Source organism: Gallus gallus, chromosome 1 (genome assembly GCF_016699485.2).
Source record: "Gallus gallus isolate bGalGal1 chromosome 1, bGalGal1.mat.broiler.GRCg7b, whole genome shotgun sequence".
In the NCBI taxonomy this organism is placed as follows: Eukaryota; Metazoa; Chordata; class Aves; order Galliformes; family Phasianidae; genus Gallus; species Gallus gallus.
Genome location: NC_052532.1, coordinates 144981498 through 145008553, shown reverse-complemented (window position 1 = coordinate 145008553; position 27056 = coordinate 144981498). Strand labels below are relative to the sequence as shown.

Below are 27056 nucleotides of genomic sequence, written 5' to 3'. Positions count from 1 at the left end.
ATAAGGTTATGTCATTCTTTATGTTAAATTTAGCATTAGAGAGATTAACCTGATACTGGTCAAGATGAATATTGTGCCCAGTTCAGTCCTTGGCATCGTGGGTTCTTATGAATGCTTAAAAGAGAAAGGAAAATAAACCCATAATAATGAGGTGTGAACAGTTTCCCCCCAGCACATCAGCTGGGCTCCTTGTGAGGTCAGAGGAGCAAGACACAGCTGGGAGTGTCGCTTCATTGGTGGCAGTTCTGAACATCACAAAGCTCGCTAGTGCAAATGTAAGGGCTTGGTGCCCAAAGAATTATAAAACGTGGCTCTGTGCCAGTTTCCCTCCTCCTTTTAAGTGCAGAATAGGGAGGACAAAGCTGCTTAACACGAGAATTTTGTTTTTTGTGTGCTGTAGCTTTCTTCGTGAGTTAATAGATGCGCAGACAAACGCTAGGCTGCTTGTGGTTGTTCTGCAATAGGAAAAGAAGGCATAGCCCTGCAATTCATTAGCAGTTTGCAGTCCCTATTAGCCAAGTTTGTGTTGATAAAGATTTTGCACATTTCTTTTCTTTTTTTTTGTTCGCTTTTTTGGGAAGGTAGAGAAGAGGGGAAGGAAGACTTGGGAACTCTGTTACGAGTAGGATCTTCATAGGAAAATACATCTGCATTTTTGTAGTGCTCCAGAAGCATAACACATTTTTGCAACTGAATATGCAGTAGTGTTTGTCTGATAAAAATCATGGTGCTGTACTTTGTGTAGATTTTGTACCTCAGAAGAGACCAGGCTGTTTAATCCCACCCATATGAGCATTAACATTTCTGCAAGTTCATTGAGGGCGGGATGTAATCTATCAGGAAAGGAGCATTCTAGTTAATGTTCTCACTGTCCTTCTGAGGAGCTAAAGATCTGGGAAGGCAAACCTCAGGACTTTGGGCAAGCCAACTGGTAGAGGCAGCGCCTTCAGGCTTGGGAGATACCGGTACAACAACATCTCTTAACTCTAATCTGCAGTGCATGTAAAATCAATGCTGGTCATCCTCCTGCTAAAGGAACTGTTGTTACTGTGTTCTTCGGGTTGAGGTTGGGTAAGGAAAATTTCAACTCTGACCCCTTTCTGTTGCTAGGCTGATTTCAGGGCAACTGTCAAATGCAAAGACCTTCTGTTTTGCTGCAAGTGTGGGACATTGAGGTGCCTGGCATTCCAGCACAGCTCCCCTGGGTATTCAAGAGATGGTATACCAACAAGCCGCAGTCCCTTTGGGGAATTACTAATGCAGGCTTCTCTGTGACTGAAGTGGCTTTTAATGGGATGCAGCAGTGTCGTTGCAGGAGGAGGGAGAGTTTGTAATACGGGTATCTCCTAAGGGATTTTGAACAATGTCTCAGTTTGATTTTGCATGCTTGCCTGGGTATATGCAAATGACAGCTTCAAAATAATTTCAGTGTGTGCTCTTTTCTACTGCCAAAATATCTGATGCTGCAGCAGATTCCACAGTCACAAAGCTAAATCATACATTAGTTTCAGACTATAGGATACTGAAGTCATTAAGTCCTTCTAGAAGACAATATAGGACTCGAAGGGAAAATGATCATATGATAATCATTTTTTCTCTGTTCACTGTCTGAAGCTCTCAATCATTTTTTGGATGTTATCTGGTGGTAGGGAGTGCATTCATGTCTGTGTTAACTCTTATTGAGAAGCACTTTGGTTCACTGGGCTCGAGCTTTCACAAAGGTGATTAATTAGAAAAATAATCTTAGATAATTGGATTAAGACGTCTAAAAGAATCTTTCCTTTCCTAAATTCAAACATAAATGCACTGCGGGATTAAAGCTGCAGCCATGTTCTGGGCAGTGATACAGATTTATTATGCCATGAACTGGACTTTCTCAATAGCTCTTCCTGGAATAGTTCTGACTTTAGACTGTACCATGTCAAGATTTTTAGCCTCTTCTTAGCGGCGCAGCATCAACTGAACCTTTGCAAAGAAATACAAGCACAGCCATTAAATGAGGAAACAGTGTTTTGCTTTTCTCCTGTCCAGTGGTTTGCCTTGACTGATGTGGATGAAACTTCAGTAAGAACGTCTGCTTGGTGTAGAATGTGAAGTAGCAAAAATTTGAAAGTAACTAAAAACTGTGTTTAGTAATGGAAAATACTTGACCAGCCCAACTGTAGGTTGCACTACCTACTTCTCCCATGGCATGTAGCAGGTTTTTCCAGTATTGACTACTTAAGATAAACTATCAAAATAAATGTAGTAGCTTTTGTAGGCTTTGCTTACATGTATTTAACATCTGCCAATTCTGCTTTTGCTTATAAGAATCACTGCATCCAGTCTGAATCCAAATTGAAAGTCTAACACTTGACTCTTTCCATCTGTTTCCAGTCTCCTTCTGTAGTACTGCCTACCTCGAGTAGGCAGTAGAGGAAGCTGCATTTAACTGGAATTTTGAGTATCCCTCTCCTTAACAGTTGAAATGCAGGCTTCCTCTTAAACAGTGGCAGAAGAGTCCTGGGCTCCATGGTAGAACAGTCTTGTGTGGACTTTAGGTCCTGTAAGCATGAGCAATAAATATGAGTGCCTCCATTAAAAGCATGCATATCAATATAGAGAGAAATAGATTGTTTTATGGAAGAGCATTTGGGATGGATTGCTTGTAAAGATTTTACATAAAGCATAATTTTGAAGAAAACAGAGTTAAGTAAGAAGACAATGAGATGGAGAAAGAATGAGAATCAAAGTAATGGAATTGTGACCTGTGGGCTCTAGTTACAGAAAGAGTAGTCAGTGATGAATTGAATATTTGTTGAGATGCACTTAACTGACTACTTTTTCAATGTGTATTTTAAAGTAAGTGGGCATGACTCAAAAAGTCATTGTACATATTAAAAATTCACAGCAAATCAATGCATTGCTGGATATTATGATTGATGGGCATAGATAAGCAAAGTAGAACAAGAAGCTAAAGATGGTAACCTTAACAAATGGCTCAACCATTTTTTTTCTGATTTTAAAGAAAAAGTAAGTTCCAAACTGACAAAAAAATACTGCTATTTATTTTGTTATCTGTTAAATGTTGTGCTATTCCATTCATTTTTCAACTGTCTACATACCCAGCATAACTCATAACTGTTGTACCTTTAAAATATGAATGTGAGATGCAAGAATTACAGACTTTAAAGGTTGTTGACATTAATTATAGATTAAGGACTTCTTAAAGACATTAGCAGATTTTTCTTCTGTTAGCTATATTGCAGTTTGCTTTTCAGATTGGAAAGGACAGGCAGGATTACACTTGTGCAACTTTCTTGCAACAGTGCATTCAGAAACAGTGTTTAAAAAATATGGAAATAGATTTGAATTCTCATTTTCTGGACTGCAGGCATAATAAGCTAATGCAGCTGTAGAGATCTGCTCGAGTAAGAGAGTTTATGTTATGGAAAAGTAATTTCTGAGTAATTTATAAACAAAATCATGACCCTTGGGATAATATAAAACTATTACTCACTGGACAGTTTTTGATCGTTTTTTTTTTCTTTCTTTTTTCTTTTTTTTTTTACCACTAAAGTGTTTAACCTTTTCACGCAAATTCAAGGACAGCAACTGCATCCAAGGTTCAAAGCATCAAATCCGCTGTAGCAGTAACAGTGCTTTAGGGAAGCTGATGGCTGACAATGCCGTACTAGTAGCCTTCTTTCACTTGTTCACGAGCAGTAAGCAGCAAATAGCAGCTAACAAGAATTTTTAAAATAACCTCATTTTCTACTTTCATTATCATCATCCTCTAAAATACAGATGGGAACTGGAAGGTGAAAACAAATATATAACTCATAGAATGGTTTGGATTGAAAGGGACCTGCAGGATCATCGACTTACATACCCCCCAGATATAGGCAGGGACACCTTCCTCTAGAGCAGGTTGCTCAAAGCCCCATCCAGCCCAGCCTTGAATGCCTCCAGGGTGGGAGCATCCACAATTTCTCCGGGCGACCAGTTCCAGTGTGTCACCACTCCCACCTAGACAGTGTTGACCAACAAGAGTAGAGCGTCTTAAGTAACTGTCATTCCTTGCACAGAGGTGATCCTGAACCCAGCCAGCAGAAGGAGCGAGGAAAGTTTTAGATGCTGATCTGTGTTCTTGCCACCTTCTTGTTGGAAATGTTTCAGTTGCAAGCATGAGCACTTCTCCCCAAGTCCAGAGGTCATGGATGTATTTTCTAATTAAACTTAAATTTGATAGGAAGCGTGCTTGGTGTTGGGATAGAGAAGACCAAAGCCTGAGTGAGCTGTATTTGTGAAGGGATTTAGAGGCAGATGTCCATTATTTCTTGACTCTCGTTGCCCATAAGGTGGGATGAGAGTGGAAAAGTTTGAGTATGACTTGGCATCTTCAAAAAAGAAAAGAAGCATAGAACAGTAGGTTACTGTTTTACTACTGACACACTGAAGTGTTACCTATTTTGTAGCCTAATTTGTAAGGGAATTTTCCAGTGCCCTCTGATTTTCAGAGCTGCTTGAAATACCTTTTAAAACTTCAGAGTATGTAAGAGTATGTCCCTATGCTTGGTGTCAGTTTCCTTTGTACTCTCTTCATTTAGATGACCATGCTCATTGGATAGTAATGGGATAGCTACCCAATGTCATACAAGTCCAGATGCCTTCAAATGAATCAAATCTGATTTGTGTGCAAAGCCTACAGTGTAGTACCTGTATTGCATGAAATCCAGAATAAAATGCAACTGTTTGTCACAAGAGAATGAGAGGTTTGGAGGTTTGGTTGACCCTTCAAAAACCTAATCACCTGTCAAAGCAATTTCATTCTGTAAGTAATCTAGGGTTTACTGCTGATAGTGTGGCAGATTGAACTGCTGTTTCTTATATTTTTATTTTTATTATTGTTATTTGTAATGATATATTTCTGTAGCTGCCACTTGTTCAGGCAGTTAGAAGTGGTGGTAAGGTCTTACTGTGCCCTGATCTTGTAACGTATGAAAAGATTCCTGCTTCTGTGATGCGTCAGGTCAAAATTAGTAGATGAGAGGCATAAAGAGACAGAGCAGTTAAGACTGGAAATAGTATCAGGAAAGTTTGAAGGGATGAGACTAAAGAGCCAGAGTAGCTGCAGAAGTACTGCAAGCAGGTCAGCAAGTGGAAGAGGGAGTTCTTCAGTGACCCCACAGTGATGCTTGAAAGCTGTGTCTGCCCACTCCTTGAAAAATAACACAAATCTGAATAATACTCGTTACCAAATTCCTGTCTTTTGATTCTGCCTCAGACGCTGAACAACAGTTCCCAGGAGTCTGCTGGGAATAATAAATGGAAATTAATTTTTGAATTATAACAAATCATTATTTTTAATATTGCTGCGGTGCATTGGCATCATTTCAGTGCAGATATGCAGAATGAATGGAGGCGGATACTATTTGAGAGCTATGTTGTCTCTTTAAAAGAGAGATGAAGAAGCAATCCTATATCTGAAAAGTGCATTAAACTGGCTATAGTTTATGAATCCCTTACTAACAGGATTGAGTCAGTGATTTTCTTCATTTATCAGTCTAGTTTTACAATTTTTTTTCTTACTAAGTCCATTGAATTTTGCTCAGAAACAGCCAGCTTTTAGAGGGGAAGGGACTGTGGCTGGCAGTGAAACAAAACTAAGGGAGAAGACCTCAGTGCAGCTGCAAAACAGAAAGCATTCTAGCCGGGATGACAGAGAGATCATGAGCAACCAGAGGGCTGTGGTTGAAGCTCATAGCTGCTTGCTGCTCCAAAGCAGCAGCAGCAGCAACAACAAAGAAGTTCAAGAAGTCTCATTTGAAAGTTGGATGTTTAAATTAGGCATCTATCCTCTTCCATTTTTAGGCATTCTAGCGCTCTTGTATGTTGAGTTTTGGACTCCTTCACACTTTACTCTGCTTCTTTGAATTGTCAGCCTCAGCATTTAGAAATCATGAATCAGCCTCTCTTTGCCCCCAGTGGCTTAGAAACCATGAGATTTTAAGAAGTAACAGATGTTTTGTTCTTTTTATTTGCTTTCTGGTTTTTGAGCTTGCTGAGTTCATATTTTAAAAGTTTTTCTCCTCAATCCCCAGACTAACACTTTATTTATTCTCTCTTTAAATTCAAAACAGATTCTTCCCTCAGCTTCAGTAATGGGGACTTAAAGAAGAAAAATTCCATGCTAGTGACAGAATCACAAGTTGGCGTTGCTTGGTTCTTTGAGGTTGTCTTTGGGAACGTGGGGTGAGATTTGATTTTCTGGGTTACTGAGCGTAGCCTCTCTCATTACAAGCAGCCGTGTTATATAATCCCATCTGAAATTTATTCTGTCTCCATCTTAAATATACTTACGTTTACTGCCCCATATCTTCTCTGCGGAAAACTCTTCCAGAGCCTCAATAATCAACCAGTTAAAACATCTCTTCAAGTTTCTAGTCTAAACGTACTGATTAACAGGTTAAAACCCATATGTTCTTTTATTAACACCATGCCTTGGCTGATGTGAATGTATAACATTCCTTGAGTTTTATTTCCACATGTGCTGTCTTTCCTGATGCCTAGCTTGGTTCAGCTGTGGTCAACATCATCTTCATTGTTGCAAAGCTATGAGAAGGATTTATCTATATCGGTGTAGTCTACAACTATCTTAAGATTGTAGACCATTTCCAGGGCGTAGTGGCTCATCTTTTCTGCCCATGGGTTTAAACAAATTTGTACTTGTTTTACTGTTCACTGTGTAACTCCACTGTGATTTGACCATTCTTGCTTTGCCTCTTAGGTACATGGCTGCCTACAGGGCTTTTTTTAACTCTCCATTTCCTATACTCCATTTGTTTACCTACATATCTACCCAATCAGTTCTAAAATTGTCGTTAGGAATACACATTTCTGGTAATAGCAACTGTGCTATGAGCAGATGTTAGGTATTTTGTGCATTTGAATATAATGCTCAATTGTTGACTCATTCAGTTACTGTAAATGTAATGTTACCTCAGTGAAGTTATACTGCCCCTAAGAAGTAATGTAATCAAAAATATACATCTGCTTTTATTTAACAGTTGGTCTTAAATATCAAGTTAATATGTAAAGTGATTGAATTGCAGTATGAGAATGAAGTGAGGAAAGCCTGCTGCTTGCCTCCCAGATAGTGTAGTCTAGCCCAGTATGTAACTAGTCTTAACTGGTGATATATGGGAAGCTAACGTGGAAATAATGTAAACATTCAGGCAGAATGCATGTTCTCTGGGGATTGTCAGAGCTGATCATCGTATTGTTTTACTTCATATTTCAGTCTTTCTTTGAGAACATAGGAGAATAATGGAATGATAAAATCATTAAGTTGGAAAAGACCTTCAAGGTCATTAAGTCCAACCGTCAGCTCAGCCAAGTCCCATCACTAAGCTACATGCTTTAGTGCCACATCCATATGTCTCTTAAATGCCTCCAGAGCTGGGGACTCCACCACTTCCCTGGGCAGCCTTTACCAATGCTTGGCCACTTTTCCACAGGGAAATTCTTTTTAATGTCTGATCAAAACAAACTTAATGGGGGTTCACTCAGTCTTCCCATCCAGTTCATTCATAAAAACGTTAAGCAGAACTGGCCTCAATACACAGCTCAGGATAACACCACAATCCTGGTGACGTGCTGCCAACTGGATTTAATTCCATTCACTGTGACTCTTTGAGCCTGGCCACCCAGTGAGCTGTACACCTGTCCAAGCCATGAGTAGCCAGTTTCTCCAGGAGAATAGTATGGGAAATAGAATCAAAGAATTTATAGAACAGGTAAACAACGTCCAAAGCCTTTCCTCATTTACTAAGCAGGTCATCTTGTCACAGTGGGAAATCAGATTAGTCAGGCAGGACTTGCCATTCATGAACCCTTGCTGACTGCATCTGATCATTTGATTGTCCCTTATGTGCCTTGCAGTGGCATTCAGAATGGTCTACTCTGTGACCTTCCCTGGTACTAAGGTCAGACTGGCAGTCCTGTAGTTCCTTGGATCCTCCTTCCTAACACTAGATTAGAGACACGTTTGTTAACCTCCTGTCATGTGGGACCTTTCTGGTTGGCCAAGGCTGCTGGTAAATTACTGAAAGTGGCTTGGTCACTTCTGCCACCTCCTTCTGTACCTTTGGATGAATCCTGCACAGCCCTATAGACTTACGAACATTGGAGGAGATCGCTTGCAGTTTTCTGTTGGATTATAGGGGCTTCATCTTTCTTCCTGTCTTACAGCTCAAAGGCCAGGTATCCTGAGAACAATTGGCCTTACTAATAAACACTGAGGCAAAAAAGACATTAAGTACTTCAGTCTTTTCCTCATCTTCCATTGCTGTGTTTCCCCTCGTATCCTCTAAAGGATGATGATTCTTCTCAATCCTCATTTTTTGCTGATATATTTATAAAAGCACTTTTAATTGTCTTTTAGTGCCCTTCTAATGTTCTCCACAAAAAAATTTGTCGTATAAATGAATGTTATTGCAATCTCAACAGCCTGGAGTATTTGAACTAGGTTAATTGCATGGCAGTTCGCTGTGCCAGATTTTCTGCTGTCGATTTGCTGAGTTTTACAGAAATCTTAAACAATAATAAAAAGGTGACATTTTTCTGGTTGGTTGGTATGGTTGGTTTGGTTGTTTTTGTTTTTTTTTTGTTGGAGTTGGGATAGTTATCAAGTTCCACAAGGGTAAGTTTAGGTTGGATATTAGGAAACCCTTCTTTACAGAAGGGGTTGTTAAGCACTGGAAGAGGCTCCCCAGGTGGGTGGTTGAGTCACCATCCCTGGATGTGTTTACAAGCCGTTTGGATGTGGTGCTCAGGGCCATGATTTAATAGAGGGTTGTTTAGTTAGGGTGGTATGGTTAGGTTGTGATTGGACTCAATGATCTTTAAGGTCTTTTCCAACCTAAGCAATTCTATGATTCTATGATTCTATGTGATCAGACATGATTGATTTCACGTATTCTTTGTGGAAGAATACTTTTGCCTTTATCAAAAACATGTTTGTTTGGGATATTTTGGTCATAGTGGCTACTATTTTTTTAATTACTTCTCCAAAGGATTTGTTTTACTTTGGAGGAGATTCTATTTTGAATGACACATAGATGATGGTAACAGTCTGGAAATCTTGTTCAAGAAGGCCTAAGAGTTTTTTTAATTTCTTTTTTTGGGCATCAGTCTCTTTGGGAAAATATATACTTCTTTGAAGATAAAGTGACAGGCTGAGGAATAATGAAAATATATTGTGCGTGCTTGTTTTTCACTTTTTTGTTTCCTTCCAACCTCAAATACAGCTTGTTTGATCTGCAGCTCTGTTCCTGCTCAACACAAAAAGTCTTCTCTGAAATGTGTTTATCTGTCTTTCTTTCCTTTCCACCTTCAGCAAAGGAATACCATTACTGTCATACTGCTTTGGCTGTGAGATGCTAAACCTTATAGGGAAAAATGATGATTCTGCGGTTGATGCTTGCCGGCCCTATCTGGGGAGGATGGCAGGTGTCCCCTCCTTGCCCTTCTGCTCACAGCTCAGCAGTCCCAGAAGAAACGTATTGCCTACACAAGTCTGCACGCCTGGAATTAGTTAAGAGGCTTATTGTAAGTTCTGTGGCAGGGTCTGCTTTTAGTCTTCACCTTCTTGTGAGATGAAAAATGAAAATGTAGCTCAGAAAATGACAACGATAAATTGACACATATCTCCTGTCAGAGCTCCAGTTTGGACTCCTGTTCACCTCTTGGGGAATCTACAGTAGGTTGCTTTATTTTGGTTGTTTCAGGCATCCAGATTTTTCAGGTGAAAATGCTAGGCAAACTCAAGATGATGCTTTAGCTGTTCATTCTATTCATTGGGGTACTTGGCTACAAGGCTGGTGAGTTTTTTGTTAGCTTGCTTTAACCATATGAACAGCTGTCAAGGAAGCAAGAAGGTGTATTTCCTGGAAAAACATGATATTTATGGTTTCAGTCCTGACGTAATCAGAGATGAAATTTTCTTCCACTGGCTGCGAGCTTTAAACTGTGACTAAAGGGCTGTACAGTGGGAGAAGCTGGTCTTTATACAGTTCTGAAATTTTCTGGGCTTCGATAGTGCGTGCATTTCTCTAATGACACCGATTTCAGCTAAAATACTGCAGGTTGCTATTTATTTCCATGGAAACTCTGACAGATACAAAGAGCACAATAACACTATTTGGTTGAGCAAATTCTCAGTTACAAAAGGCTGTTTTTCAACATAGTCGCCACCATTAGCTGATAGGTGCAGATGAGCTGAGACACTTCATTTCGTGGTGCGACAGGAACGTGGCTTGCCTTTCACGTTGCTGTCACCATTGCTGAAATGTACCACTCCCGGCCTCACTGTGCTCACATCCACTGTTTGGTCTCCACAAATGTTCAGCAAGTGTTGATGAACGTCAGTGGGTGCCATTTTTTCTGCATGGAGGAATTCAGTGACGCCCCTTTGCTTCATACACTCTTCCATGTCAGATGCCATTCTGTCAGACTGCCCCTCTGCTGCCGTCTGTCACACAGCAACAAAATGTAATGGGGTATTGGTGGGAAGGTTCAACCTCTACTGCCACACCACCACCATCTACCTCTGATGTCGTGACCAATGCAATAAAATGGGAGGCATTACTTTCAGAGCAGTCCCCGTACAAATGTACACACATCAGAGGTGAACTGGAAGCAGCCATTGCTGAACAAGCCTTTGGTCCTTTCACTGCCCCTTTGAGAGTGTAGGGGAATATTTTGTGGTGTTCCTCAATTCACCTGTTGTTCTCCATAAGTTCTGGTGGACCGTAGGAGCCTCCCTCACTTTCCTCTTCCCTGCTCATTCTTGATGTCAGGAGAGAGGCCAGTTTTGAAGCAGGGTGTAAATACATCTAGCAGTGTTTCAGTGTCAACTGTGGTGCTTCTCACACTGCTGCTGCCCTCCAGACTGTGCCTAACTGGACTGGTGCACAGAAATATGTGCAGCCTTGTTGATGAAGTGCTGGAAGAACATCAAGCTGGTGTTTTTGCAGCTGTTCTGCCTGTTACTGTCACTTAACATTACAGGTGTGGACTAAGTGACCTCATGCCTTTGTGACTGTAAACTGTGTGCTTCAAGACCAGCTATGTGGTGAGTAGCACAATCATTGCAAGGTTAGGAGAGAAGAGGAGAAGTCAGAGAGGAACGTACAGTTTCAGTAGGGCTGAGCATGCTGTTGAGTCTGAGAAGTCCACTGCTTTGTGAGAAGTATGGTCACAACATAGCTCAGACATAGTGACGTCCTCGAGTTAGGACACATTAAGAGTTTCTGTTTCAGGGTGCATGGTTGACAGGGACTGAGGTCTATGATTTTATTTCTTCAGTGGGTAGTGAAACTCATCAGATCCGTAAAACGGAATATACTGAGTATTGAAAGGGGCTTTGGAATACCAAATTTGGTTTGAAAATGTCTGTTAATCTTGTATGGATGACTGACACTTTGAACCTGTAATACTTAATGCTGTAGGAGTGGCTTGTGATTCCAAATGAATAGTGCCCATTATTTCCCTGTAGAAGCCATCGGAAATAATAGCACATCATGCATGCATTGGCTGATCTAACTGCAGTATCAAGTCACCGCTCTTTGACACCTGTGGAAAACTTATTAAGCAATACTTTCCTTTCTCAAGCATGGTTCTTGGTATCCTAGCACGTAACTGTGCTATCGCATCGTTAGGCTGTTCTTTCTGTGAACATATAGGGCTTAGAGTTACAGCTTTGCTAATGGCATGGTGCTGTAGGATTTGGATAGACTAATTTTGTTGTCAGCTTTAAGCAGCTTCAGACATTCTCAACAAAGAAAGGAAAGCCTTGTTTGTTTGCTTAATTTATTTATCTATTTATTTATACTGGATGGTTTCTTTGATGGTAGGAATCGTGATTTGCAGTGTAGCATTTCCAACCTATTGTGGATACTTCAGAAATGCTCCTGTCCCTGCAGAGATTACTTGGCTAATAGTGACTGCACAAAACGTTTTAGATGCAGTACACAATAACAATCTTCACAAATCACTTGGCTGCAACATAAAAGATCAGTGCATGTTTTATGTTCTTTTTTTTTTCTTTTTTTTTCTTTTTTTTTTAACACAGAACTGGCTGTTTATAGCAAAGTATACTATTTCTAGAAATAACAGCAAGCAGATTTTTGCCTTTGGCAAACGCAGTCATTAAAACATGGCTGTGAATCGCCCCCTGTGTAATTGCATGCATTGTACAAGCCATGGCTATTTTTCAGTCTGTTACTTTTAAGAGGTGAAGGAAAAGCTATGCAGACATAAACATATATTTTCAATATAATTGTTATTATTGTGTAGCTTTCTAATGGATTTCAGAAGGTGTACTTTTCCAGATTGCTCATTGATGTCCATGTGGAGATACTGGAGTGAGAGACTCAGCATATCAGTTACTTAAGTGTTTCTTTTAATTCATAATACCTGTTCTTCATGACTGGAAAAGTATTGCTATTAGACGAGCATATTTTTCCATTATTTGGCATCTATTTCCAGATCTTAAGCAGCGGCTTACACAGCAAACACTATTATCTCCATTTTTCAGGGTTGAATTTCCTCTTTGTTCTTGAAGACCACTGCTGAGCAATTTTCTGCTAGCAAAATTTGGCCCAGGGGGCCACACGAACTCTGGGAAGTCCTGTGAGCCATTCAAGCCGGCTGGCCTCGCGAGCCGCTCAGTTCCTGAAGAGCAGCATTGCAGTGCTGAGGGCTCAGCTCCTTGCAGGACAGGTCTGCAAAGTCAGCATTTGATTCTTATTCAGTAGGGTCATATTGGGTTGTGAGTCTCCTGAAAGCCGTTATCTGAAGGCTAAAAGAATATGGAAGTCCCTCATATGATCAGAGTACTGCTGCTGAATATTATGCTGTTGGGTCTTGGGGTTCCTTTCACCAGTGCTCTGGATGCTTAGTAGAAAACTGCTCATTGTTTGTGTTTTATGTAACAAACTTACCTTCAGTATGGGCTGCAAGACAACACTGAACAGAATCAGTTATTTTTACTCAGATGTGACACCTACATTTGGCTTTTAGTCCTAATTTGTAAGGGTACGATGCATTTAGAAAATAGAGGACTCTGCTGTTGCTCACAGCCTGTACCGTAGCTCAGTTCTGGGGACTTCTCCCATGTTTTATAGACACATCTTCTCAATGCTACCTTCTTTATTTCTGCTTTCTTTGCTGTTGCACTGAAGCCCTTTTGTGACAATTGTTTTGCTTGAAAGAAACAGCTTTGTAAGAATCTTCTTTTTCTTCCTCCCTCCTCACTCAGAAGAAAATTTCATGTGCATCCTCTCTTAGGCAGGTGGAAAAAATTGCAAGCAAAAAGTGTGTCAGAATGTGAAATCTTACCTGTGAAGTTCCAAAGTGAGATCAGTTTCACTTGATTTTTTTTTGCTATTTGGATGTCTGATTCAAGAGAAGAGAAGGCTGACTCCCTTCAGTGAGAAGGGAGAGGTGTCCTACTGGGCATTTCACCTCAAGTGTGCAATACATCTGTCTTTAGGTGGGATGTATTTTCTCTTGTGCAGCTAAAGAGAGACAGGATGGATGGTGAGCTCATACTAAGAATGTAACTTCTAGGCAGCCTGAGTACAGTGCCTTGAGCTCTACCTCGGCCCCCCAGCACAGCCGGGTGAGTGCTTTGCATGAGCCAAGTACTCAGCTCACAATTTACCTCAAGAGGAATCCATTGCTTTTAGTGCCCTTCTTGCCTTAGTTAAAACCGTACTTAGGAGCATTTGCAGACGCTGCTGGAAGCAGTTAGGAGGAGTGTAATGGATTTTAATAGTAATTACTGGAAGTGGAAGAGATCCTGTTATGCTTTTGTTGAAGACATATAGTTGATGGGGCAAGTTCACATCTCCGCTGCTTTCCAGATGAATGACTTTTTGCACATCAGCAGCCATCTGGTCTCGTGAATTTTTATCTAGTGTATTGAATCCACATGTGATGTCAGAGAAGTGACCTCAGCAGATCTTTTGATCTCTCAAGCTTTTAAAATTACTCGGTGTAATGCTAACCCTAATAATAAATCTCCAGCAAGGACACATATCCAGATCAATCCAGCATCACTCAAAAATAAACATAAGCCTTTCCTCAAATATTTGATTTAATATCAGGATATCCTGCAATGGCTGGTGGTGAGAGTAGTTTAACGGGTATGAATTACGTTTTTTATTGGCAATGTTTGTCTTTAGTAGCTCAGTGATTTTAATTCGGTTTTGGGAGGCAGTTTAAAATATCCTGATGATGTCAGCTATGCGTAATATCTTTTGTGTAAGCAGTTATCTGGTTCCTAGCAGTGTAGTAGACAAAATACCTCACAAATGTTAACAAGAAATAAGCATACCAAGCGGTTAAAGATAGTGCAGTCCAGGGGGGAAACAAAAGCAGCAATGAGATGAAGGCCAAGCTCAATTTTGGCCATTCTGAGTTTTTCTCTGGTGCCCTTTGTACCCTTTCTTTCATTTTACTGCAGAGAAAATCCAGTGCAACTGTAGTCAAAAAGGGAGCAAATCTCAACCCAAATGAAGCTCAGTAGGTCACGGAGAAACATCAGGCTTATCAAACAGCATCTGCATGTATAGTGATTAGCACCACAGTTGCAGTGCTGGAGAACCATGCTACTTTCCTCTCAAGATGGGAGCGTGTGCCCTGTAAAGGAGCAGTTTCTGACTGTGATATCATAATTCACCTTTCCTTGGCTTTAATTATTTGCAGTCTGCTGGCAGTTAGAATATGTTGGATGGAATGAATTATCCAGGAGGGTATCGAATTATTGTTTTGGATCACATCTTGGTTTTCAGCCCCTTTTCATTTCCCAGTAGGCTGCAGAGAGCGATTAGAAGCAGCTTGTGGCTGTAGGCTCGTGGCAGCTCATGGGAGGAGCAGCAAGTACTGGCAGCTGGCACTTGCACACTTCCTTCATAGCAGGTACCTGTCCTCTCTGAGGCAAAAACAGGTGAGAACTACCCATTGCACCCAGTATTGGCCTAATCTCGGTAATATTTTCACTAAATAAACCACACTGATAATAGTTCTGCGTCAGGGGTACAGTTCTCTCTGTTTCAGTCACTCGATGTTCTTTGTCAAGCATTAGGAGGCGTTTTGATTAGAAATGTGTAAAAAGACACACCAAGAGGTACGCAAGCAGTGATTGTAGTTGAATGCCATTGCAGTCTTTTCTGTATGCAGAAATTCTTGTCTTGTGGTGATCTATCCTTAGTCTGGTAGAATCACAGAATCATAGAATGGCCTGGGTTGAAAAGGACCACAATGATCATTGAGTTTCAACCCCCCTGCTATGTGCAGGCTAGACAACCACCAGACCAGGCTGCCCAGAGCCACATCCAGCCTGGCCTTGAATGCCTCCAGGGATGGGGTATCCAAAGCCTCTTTGGGCAATCTCTTCCAGTATGTCACCACCCTCTGGGTGAAGAACTTCCTCCTAAAAGGATAGGATAGGATAGGATAGGATAGGATAGGATAGGATAGGATAGGATAGGATAGGATAGGATAGGATAGGATAGGATAGGATAGGATAGGATAGGATAGGATAGGGTAGGGTAGGGTAGGGTAGGGTAGGGTAGGGTAGGGTAGGGTAGGGCAGGGCAGGGCAGGGCAGGGCAGGGCAGGGTAGGGTAGGGTAGGGTAGGGTAGTCTGACTTCTCTGAGTAAATTAGGATGAGGAAGGATAATTTCTGAAGTTGGTAATGAGACAGTGCTCAGTGTAGAGGACTAAAGTGAGTGTATATACTAACCCAAAACTTCACTAGGGGGCTGATGAGAACATGGCAAGGATGGAGGATATTTATTAAATCTCATCATAGGGACCAAAGTGCCTTTCCATTTAGAAAAAAGGAAGCAAACAAGCCTGGACCAATCTTACGATGAGCCAGTTAATGTAGCAAATGATCAGTGTTAAATTTTAAGCAACATTCTGCTGCCCTTTATCTTCAGATATCCATGATCATCTGAACAATTAGCATTTAACAGGAGGGGATGTACCTGTAGTTTAACACAAGGTTTCTGTATTGTTAAAGCTGTTCATAGGGAAAAACAGTGTTATTCTTTTCAGTGCTTTGGCAATACCAGTCTCAGCAGTGCGTGGCAGAAACAGCACTAAGCAGGCAGTTCCTTGCTTCTTAGCAGCAACTGCAAAGAATACATCTCCATGGAAAATTGCCTTTCAATTAGAACATTTGTATCAACTGTAGTCTCTCTAGTCTATAAAAAAGTGGACAAAGAGAGACCACCTCTCAAGTGATCCGGATTTTAGGTTGACTGGCTCTTAGTCTGAAAGTGCCTGTTTCCCCTCTGTTGATTAGGAAGGATTCTAAGAGAATTACTCTTCTGCCTTAGGCAACTCAATTAAGTGCTTAGAGTTATGTGGGATTAATCTCGATTTACCCTATAAATAAAAAAACATGAGATGAAGAAGTTTGTTTCTGGTGGATGCTTAAACCCTGACAGTTAACAATTCTGTGACAGTCTTAATTGATATACTCAGATGGCATCCTTGAAGTAATCACTTGTAACATCCAATTACATTGTTATGCTGCAAATAAAATTATCACTCTTCCATAGCCTAGGAATTTGGAAATTACATGAATATTAACAATGAATAAACATGTTTGTAAATATGAATGTAAAATGAGATGTATGGCATCTTCAAGCGCATTTGGTTTTTATCTCTAAGAAAAAGAAAACGAAGAAGATGAAATCAAAACCTTTCCCAGTTTCACACGTTATCCTTAAGACCCAATGAATTAAAACTCTTGTCTCTGGAGGAACTCAACCTAAGACTGCAAATGTATTCAAAATAGTGGTGTAGTGTCAGCCTGGCGTTTGGCTTTTAATAGCACATCCCCAAAGAGTTCTCTTTGACGTATCCCAAACAGAAGATGCTTGTTTCCCAATGAAGCCTGTTGTTTCTGATGAAGCTCATTTATATCAGAGCATTATCTAATACCGTAGCACTGTATTAAGGCCTGAAAAATGGTTAAGATGCTCCTTTGCCTTTGTAAATCTGCTGCACCTGAAGATTGATTTTAAGTATTGTGTCCAAAGCCCAAATGGCAGCACCTAAGCCTGTACAACACATGTTTTTAAACAGAGCGTGAAAAAAAAGCACACAACAGGATAGCACTTTAAATACAAAATAGAGGCCATAAAAGCTGCTGCAGAGACGGTGTTAATGTACTCGTGATAATAACACGGTGCCACTTTCCTTTGATATTTGAAGCCTCTATCTGAGCGACAGAAAGCAGATATCTTAGGAATCTCCAGGCTGGAACATAGTTAAATGAGCAGTGAAGTGGGAGCGTGTGAGCTCTTTCTCAAGTGTTGCACATTAACTGCAGGCACAGGTAATTCTGCAAGGCGTGCGCGTGCACACGCATGTATGCAGAAGGAGGGGTGGGAAATCAGATGAAAGTTGCCTGTCCTGAGTTCATCTGAGCTCTAGAATAAAACCTAGTCAGGGGAAGCACCCTGAAGATTGCTCAGAGGCTTTCTGCCCAGCTTTTGTCTGCTGTTCTCAGCCAAACTCATGCGCAGCTCGGAAGTCCTGCTGGCCTTCCTTTCCCAGCCGTCCACGTCTGCAGAAGCCTTCTTTCTCTAATGTACCTCAAATACATAAGCGGGTCTGTGCTCTGTGCTATTCCTGTTTAGTGCTGGATGGGTTCAGTGCCAGCGTCTTTCGGTCTGAGGATGTTTCTGAAGAACTGTGTTGCTGTATTAAAAAGGGAGGTGGTTATTTTTTGTTCTCCCTTGAAAACATGATTTAAGCTGTATCGTTGTGAGGTGCCTCTGAAATCTGCTAGTATAAGAAGGCATTGCTCTACCACCCATTACACCCATTCCACTCCTTATTCTTTTCTCTCTGGTTTATGCACCAACCAGCAATGCACCCAACACAGAGATTGTGTCTTCTACTGCAATCCAGTAACATACAGGCAGTTGTCCCTGTCCTCCCATTGTCTGGTGCATTCTAAAGTTGTTTTCTTTACATGTTAAGAAGACCATTTAGATTCCTCATGTATTCATCAATCTCTTGAGGCTGTTTAGAGAAATGCTGAATGTTTCCTATCATCCATGGTGTAAAGGTTACTGAGCTGTTTGAGTCTGTCTGGTTGGTGGCTGATCTTCAAGACCAGACAAGAAACCCTTGAGTATGGGGAACCTGACTGATAAAAAACAACCCAGAACTTCTGCCTTTTGGGTCCCTAATGATTGGGTAGTTTTTGAGGCTTATATTTTGCACATAGGAGTTTCGGTTCCTCAGAAACATTTTGTGGCTATGTTTGGTTCATTAGAAACAAACTCAGGACCATTTCATTTTTATGTTGATAAATAGAATACTCTATGGCTACACATATAATCCGGAGGAATCACAGTGTGCTACGGCCAAGCTTTTCCTTAGCCCATCTATGTCAGTTTTGTAAGACAGGACCAAGCAGATCATACAGAAAGTCCTAAGTGTTTCATTCAGGACTACCTTCCTTGCTCTGTATCACATTGTGGCTGGAGGAGCACGAGATCCTGTTGGAGCAGTAGCCTCACTGAAGGCAAGAACTAGGATGAATGCGTTAAGGTTACCTGCAACCATAGCCTGGAGGCTTCATCTAAGGTTGCACTTTCGAGTTAGCAATCTGGTCATGAAAAATTCTGTGCCCTGTTGTTAAAATGTGCTTTCCTTGCCCTAAGAGAGCAAAAAGTAAAATGTGTGCTGCTTTGGGTGGTGTCAGGTCTTGCTCAGATTAATTAATGGTCATGTTGAGAGCGCTGCAGTACTGAAGAGGGATTATCAGAAGCTTTGGCTGTTAGGTTTGACTTTGCTTTCGATTTTCGATCTCATATTTTGCCTGTTATTTTTTTTCTAGGCCTGAGTTCTCACACTGAAACGATTTCTTCAAAGGGCTTTTTTTAGCACCATGGCTAAAATAAAGTGCATCCAAATAAGAATAGTAGATAGCCTCTTGCACCTCACTCTGTTTTTGTAGTTAATAACTCCAATATAGTCAGAATTTTCTGTAATCTCACATTTCAGGTCTACATGTAACAGTTTTGCTTTTCACATGGATTGACTTCAAAATCGCCTATTCCTTCAATTGAGTAAAGTGTTTATTTGTAGCTCAACAAAGTGAGGAAAAAGAAAAAAGAAAACAGACCAGAGAAGAAAGGGGTCTGAATAATAGAATGATTTTATTTTCATCTCAAAACACTAATTAATGTTTCTTAAAGAAGAGAACCCTGGAAGGTGATCTGCATGTTTTTTTTGCCTTGAAACACAGAGGAGTGGAAAATTAGGAGGCACAGGGTAGAGGGGGTGTCACAGAGATGGGGGTTTCTATCCCCAATTACATGCTGGCTGCCACACTGCTGAATTACACTGAGAGCACTGAATGGTACCATTATATTCCTTTTCAAAAGTTCTGGGCTATGAAATTCAATCTGAGGTATTTTTAATGAGTGTTCTGAACCTCAGTTTCAGCTCTTCCGAAGAAACAAGGAGCACAGTGTGCTGCTAAATAGCGCTGAGGCCAAGGGTTAAATTCATTCAGTTTTTTGCTTGCAGGGAGGAAAAGCAATATCAACATTTATTTGACAGGTATATACTTACTTCCAGAGCTCAGCTTCAGGAAAGCAACTTTCCATAAAGCAAACTTTATGAAAAATGAGGTTGTATCAGCTTCACATCAAATTCTCTCTGAAAACAGGGCTTGTGATGTGTGTTTTCCAAAGCCAAAGCAACACGCTGTGGTTGGGCTGCGGGCATCCTCGTGCTGCAGCAGGCTGTGCCCGTAGCTGTGGGACACAGCCAATCCCGTCCTGCTGGAGACATCTGCTCAGTCACACCTCCCGGCCTCAATGAAGTATAGATGATGCAGAGGCAGTCTCTGTCAGAGAGGGACCGCTTGGCATCCCTTGGTCTCCGCTAAGGGTTTTGCTCTTGTGGTTGGGATGGCTTTGGGGTGGCCTCCTTGCTTGTCACACCCCTCAGCAAGCTTCCCCTTAGCCGAAGTCCCTTTTCAGGCAAGCTTTGTTAGTGTGGACCTGGCTTATAAAAGCCATTTAGTGACGCCTTCCATTTTCTGCAGAGTTATTTGTTTCAGATCGTATGTTTTGTGCGCATGCCCTGCAACTCACTTCAAGATCTGAAATTCACGATGGACTGGCTCTGGCTCTTGCAAGTCATCCCCATTCTGTGTCAGCTCTGCAGAAAGGAAAATAGCCTCTTCCAGCAGTGGATGTTTGCCTTGCTAATGGCAGAAAGCGCAGCCACAAACCACGATTTAGCTTTGCTAGTAGAATTAGGCAGAGATGACTCAGCAATTGCCAGAGCTAATTTTAGGGAATACGATGACGTATTTTTAGTAAGCCTTTTCAATGTTTTTTTAATGCCTCGTTTTCCCTGTCCAGAGTGTGCTTCTGAAATGATGCTAAAGAAAAACAATTTGGTTTTAGTAGCTGTGGCTGTGGTAAAAGTCTCCCACTGTAAGTCTCCAAAAATGAAATGGTCTCTGTGAGAAATTCTGCAGCTTGAAACTGTTGTTTAGAAGACTTGTTCTGCATTTGCTGAAATCCCACAGATATTTTATACTTATCTTCAGAAGCTAGCAATTACAGTTGTACTACCAGAAGCAAAGTTTGGGGTTCTGCAGGTGGGCCAATTAATAATTCTTAGGCACGTATGTGTAACATGCAGTTTTTATAGATCAGTACAGAGAATTTAAGATGAAGTCATTTGTACTTGTTAACTGAGGGCTAGATTTCAACCATTTGAATGCTGTAATGCACTTAAAGGAACTGTGGAACGCGATCTGCTCATGAAGTATTTTGTTTCTGCTTTTCACCACAGATCTTGTTTTGGAATGAGCACATGTGTACTTAGACTACAGTGACTAAAGGATGGATAGTTTTTGGCCTGATGAGTTTGTGGTGTGTAGCTGAGAAGTTCCAGATTTTGGGATTGTTGCAAAATGAGTTCTTCTGTGGGACTGTGTTCCTAAAGCTGCCTGACAAGGAAGCTCTCCAGGATGCAATAGTTTGACCCTCTCTTTCCAGGCTCTTCTTCACAAAGGGCTCCACTTGTTTCACAGAATCACAGAATTACAGGGGTTGGAAGGAACCTCGAGAGATCACCAAGTCCAACCCCCCTGCTAAAGCAGGTTCCCTACAGTAAGTCACACAGGTATTGGCGGTATTGGCGGTATTGGCCTACTGAAGTCCAGAGGGGTCTTCAATATCTCCGTAGAAGGAGACTCTGCAGCCCCTCTGGGCAGCCTGTTCCAGTGCTCTGTCACCCTTATTATAAAGAAGTCACTCCATATGTTATGAGTATGGAACTTCCTATTTTCAAGGAGAACTTCCTATGTATCACAGTAGTTGTTGCTGGTTCTACATTAACAAGCTCCTCATCAAGTACAAATTAGAGTAATTTGACAGCAGGAAATAAATTCAAAATTATTATCAGTCTGCATTGGTTAGAACTGCAAAGAAGTAAAGCGATTGGATTGCTATACCTGGAGATGACAGGTTAGCCTGTGGCACAAAAGGCTCAGTTCAGAAGCTGTCCGTCTCTTCTCTTTTTTTATGTCTCCTCACTTGCATTAAGAAATAGCACATATAATACGAAGTGGGTTGTATCTGCCCATGAAGTTATAAAGCAATGATTTTATGAGCCAAGTAAAAAGAGACCAAACAGAGCCTCCAGTCCCAGCAGCTTTACTGTACTATAATTATAGAGGTCCAGAGACATTGGAGAGTTTACTGTAGCTGAATTTTGTATTGGTCTGACTCTGCCGTAAGAAAAAATTTCAACAAAAACAAGTGAAAATACCCTCATCGTGCTACTTTACATTAGCATTGCTAAATCATCTTTTCCTTTTTACTCCAGCGATATTTAACTATTAAAGAAGAGTATTTAGAATCAGCAATAATATTTTGCTTCTTTTCCTGTTAAGTGTTTAATTTTCACCTGAATTTTGCAGTTGGTTATTTGTAGTAACATTGATTTGGAGAATCAGAAGAGAGAGTTTAAAGTCCAGTCAGAGCAATGCTTCTGCTTTTGACATAAGCCAGGTTATCATAGGCAGAAATCCAAGAGCATGGCTGCAGTTACAAATCTACGTATATTCAAAAGCAGAAAATGATGTGTATCTTTTGAGGAAGGTGCTAAAAATGCGAGTGAATTCGATGTTTACTAAACTCCTGCTCCTTGTATTTTTGCCTCAGTAATTGTACATCAGACTTTGAAAGGCAAGCACTACTAAAGGGAGTTCAGCTGATGTGGTGAGTGTAAAGCAGGGAAGCAGTCCACTGAAATCTACAAAGAAAGGAATGCTAAATGGTCGTATTGTACACGCATGGTAGATGATCAATTGCCTTTTTTAGTGTAGTATAAGAGACTTATTTTGTTACTCCATTTGGCCTCAATCCCGCCTTTGAGTGTATGTGCACAGTCTGTGCAAAAACATGTGGGATACGTTCCAGGAGTGGAGCCTTCAGCAATGTTAGAGTGGAAGTCTCTTAAGAGGAATGAGGTGCCTTTGGTTTACAATGAAAATGTGCTCCTTCTGCTCCATCCCTCCTAATGGGGTTGATCCCTTGACTGTAGTGCCAAGTGAGGGTCTACATGCCTAGAAGTAGTCCCTTGAAAGGTAGGACTTAACTTCTCTGCCAGCACATAAGGGTGTGTAGGGTGTACACCCTGAGGACCCTGAGGCACCATCTTTTGCAGTAAAAAATGTGACCAGCTGTGGTGTTTTTCTTACACCCTGATTCTTGTGTCCCAGCAGGAACAGGCTGCTGCTTGGTCCTGCTGCACCAAAGGTGGCAAAGCCCATTTCTTCAAGACTTCCCAGCCTATGCTGAACAGTAAACTAAAAACTAGTAAGCTCAGGTTTAAGAGCTATCTGTATGATCTAAAGCTATTTTTGTAGTCATCTAATCCTTCCTATAGGATTAACACCTACACTTTGAAAGCGAGGAGAGGAGAAAAAGGGCAGAGCATCTCCAGGTACCTTGGCAGCGTTAGATCCAAAGCAATGATATCCAGACCAGTGCTTATTGCTTTTAACCCACCCTTTGAGTAGTAGACTTTTGTTAAACATGAAATAAGCATTTCATTTTATGCCAGAAAAGAGAACTAGATAAAATATGAAAATTGTCTTCAGATGCTGTCAGAATTGTTCTATTACAAGTAGTTTTCAAGCCTACTTTGAAGTATAAATTTTTGCCAGTTATTTAAGAACCCTATTGCTCAGTTTCATCTTTGAGGTTGTTTTTATACTGTTTGCTTATCACGAACACTTCTTGTTTTTTTTTTTCCTTTCAGAGTTGTAGATACACATATAATTTTTAACAATTTTGAATAACTGAGAAAATTCATACTGTTGAGAACATGGAGTTGTTATTTTTAGTCTTGACTGTGACTCGATACAGCTTCAGAAATGCTTAGGACAATACTGGGTGAAGTTTTCATTATCATTTCAAGACAGTTGTTAAACTGAAGTATAAAATACTTTGGAAATCACAGTAACCTGAAGTATTTAGCTTTACCGAAATGCCCCATTTTGGTTCTGAGCACTCAAAACATGACAGGAGCAGGGCCTTAAGGAAAGAAGGAAGAAGCAAACAGAAAGTGCTTCCTCATGAAGCTGTCTCTTGTTTCGACCAGAAGATTGATGAGACGTATTTTTAGATGTTCCAGATACACTGGTCATTTTATTTGTGTTTTTATAGAGATTTTTGTTGTTGTTTTAACCTGATTTTACTGCTCAGTAATGTAAAAACAAACAAAAAAGCTTTCCATGAAATTTGGCTAGACAGATAAAAATAGTTCATCACTGCTTGGTCCTAAGCTGACACGTTGGTTTGGTAGATGGTCAGTGAAATGACCGCTAAATTAATTGTTGGGAGGGTGAGAAAAACATGCCCCAAACCCCTTCTTTTAAGGTTTTGGACATTTTCCAATTCCAATTTTCCAGACATTTTGGAATGGTCTAAACCTGCGTGTAGTGGGCTTTTTTTGATGATTGGAAGTCTCTGGAATGTTAAAGAATTGTTAAATCTATTAAGATTTTAACCAGTGGAAGATCATAAAAAACTTAGTGTTTGGGATCTTTGTGGAAATAGAGGGAAGCTGAATTGAATAAGATTGAAATAATAAGCAGACAGCACATGCTGAATGCACGATGCTTAAGGTAGGCTACTTTGGGTGCCTTCATAGCTTGCAGCTAAATGTGATGATGTACATTATTTATAATTTAGAAGTTAGTGGCCTGACATTCCCTGAAAATGTAAAGTGACTTTTAAAATGTAATTTCTCAGAATGGAATGAAAGGCCAGTTCAAAATACATTAAGCAATAAGAATGTGTAGCTTGAAGTCAGTGAGCTTCTTTTCACTGCAGTAAATTAGAGTGTTACTTTAGTGTAGCTAAGTGCCACCTCGAGAATAATGGCAATTCCTTGCTGTCAGTGTGGCTGAGATTCACCTCTAAACTGAACCCTATTAAACAGGTGTCTGGACTACTTGTTACCAAGAGTGAAAGAGTACAACTGTTTTGCCTAGGAAAAGTTCACTGCCAATGTTCATAGATAGGTATTTTGGTAGGAGGCATTGCCCTTTGGAGTTGCAGTCTTTCTTCATCGTTTGACAGTCTCAAGCTGTGCCAGGGTAGGATTAGATTGGATATTAGGAAGAATTTCTTCATGGAAAGGTGGTCAGTCATTGGGACAGTCTGCCCAGGGAAGTGATGGAGTCTCCATCCCTGGAAGCGTTTAAGAGACATGTAGATGTGCCACCAAAAGAAATGGTTCAGTGATGGGTCTTGGTCAGGTTGATAGTTGGACTTGCTGATCCTGAAGGTCTTTCCCAACCTCAATGATTCTGTGATTCTACAGGAATCTGGCTGTCAACAAAAATAGGAACAGGGGACTGCCACCTTCTGCAGCTGCGTCTCCGCTCCAGGCTGTTGCATGTGAGCTTCTCCCACTTACATGCCACCAACATACCATACTATTCTGCTGTTTTTCTCTCATTGCCTTTCAGCTGTGGGACATCCATGGTGGCTGCTGGTCTGGAGGTATGGTCTTGCCACAGGCCTTAATTGCAGCAGCCTCCATTTCAACCTACCATGATGGTCTGGAGGTATTGTCTTGCCACAAGCCTTAATCGTGGCAGCCTCCATTTCAACATACCAATGTGTGCGTTGTCTTCCTCTTTATCATCACTTTCAGGTCAGCTCTTTCTGTCCTTGGTGTGAACTCCCACTTGATGAGGCTCAAGAGAGCAGGAGGTGGGTCTCCTGGCTCCTCTTCTCCCGCCCTTGGCATCTGGCCACATCAACAACCTTCTGAGCCCTTCCTCATCTCAGTGTTTGAGGCTTTCATGATGGTCATCTATCGGGAAATGGCTTGTGTGGCAAGGAAAGGCCCTCATATGGCATAGCCTTTCTCTACTCCACACCCTTACATGCATACAGAATTACTGGGAGCTGATAGGGCCTCATGAGTCAGGCCTGCAGCCCACACCAGGATGGAGCAGGGAAAATGGCCAAGCTGTGGCTTGTGAGATGTGGGTGCAGTCACAGAGCCAAGAAGTTTTGCCTCATGGCTGAGACAGACGTGACAGCAAGCTCACATCTGACAGCTGGAAAATGCCTTCCATGTTCTGGAGAAAACTTGTGTTGTCCCACAGGCCTTGTAAGCACATTGAAGTCAGACACTACTGCAGGCTGCAGATGCTGTCACTGGTGCGGCACACTCGTTTCTGAATGCTTCCTCTGTCAGTCAGTGTTTGCTGCAACCCCAGTGACTGCTTTTTCTGTTCCCTACCCAGCAGACTGAGATTTTAATTTATTGTGTTTAAATTTTTTAGTAAGGATGTCATGGAACAGCGCTGAATCAACATCTCTGTAAGACCAGAGAGTTCCTGCATGTTTGGATGTTCCTTTTCCTTCTGGTCCTGCAAGGCCTGGGAGTGTCATCAGGCTCTAAATCTTATTTATATGTGCAGTGTTTCCCCTTGAATAAACTGTCGGATTTTATTTTGACTTAGGCTGATCAAAGCTAAGATGGGTTTAGAATAATTATTGTATTTCCACATACTTGAGTAAGAAGCATTTCACGTTACTGGGGCATACTTCAGAGAAGATGCCAAGTGATGCAAATACTACAAGACTGCTGTTTTGTTGTCTAAATGCACAGAAGGAAAAACAACAACAACAACAAAAAACTGTATGAAAACACCCAGCAGGTTTTAATCTGCTGCTTTTACTCATGGTCTGAGATCGGACAGGCTTGCTCTCCTCCACTGACCTTGTGTGGTGGGGTAGCGCAGGTGCTAACATTAACAAACAGTTAATAAAGCACTGTAAGGGAACATTGCTTCCTGCTTGCAGAGGTCTGTTAAGAGGCAGAAACCTTGAGCAGAAACCTGCTCTGCAAGTTCCTTCAGAGGTGGACTTGGCTTTTCCCTTGTAACTTCACTCTCAAAATTGGCCAACCATGATGGATTGTGTCACTGTGTCCTCCTGCGTCACCTGGGTGGCAGTGCCACTGTGGTGGCGTGTTCCTGCCTCAGGAAATGGGTATCCATAATTTGCAAGCTTTGTTACTGAGTATTGACTTCACAACTCATATTAGACAATGCTGGATAAATTTCCTTTGGAAAGATATTTTGTACTTAGAGTTGTGGCTGGAAATCGGGAATTATCCTGGTGGAATTAGATGGAAAAATGTGTGGACTTGGTTTTTTTTGGTATGGTGAAACAGAGACCAAACCACATCATGACAAATTTTGGATTTTAACAGCAATAAGCTAGCTGGAGATGCAGGAACCTGGGCTTAGGTATGTCCTTTCTGATTCAGCTGACTGGGTTGGCTGCCCTAATGGTTTTGTTTTGTTCACTCTTTTACTGCTGTTTCATTCTGATCTCATAATTATTTACTGGACAGAAAGGAAAAGGGCAAATCTGTAAGCTGAGCACAAGGGTGCTCGGCTGGGGCGTGATCA

At 41.1% G+C, this 27056-nt stretch overlaps 1 protein-coding gene across 11 annotated transcripts in view; it reads left to right on the top strand.

The window, feature by feature from the left end:
- The window catches only part of FARP1 (FERM, ARH/RhoGEF and pleckstrin domain protein 1), a 198323-nt gene that overhangs the window by 105466 nt on the left and 65801 nt on the right, over window positions 1–27056 (top strand). The window lies entirely within an intron of this gene.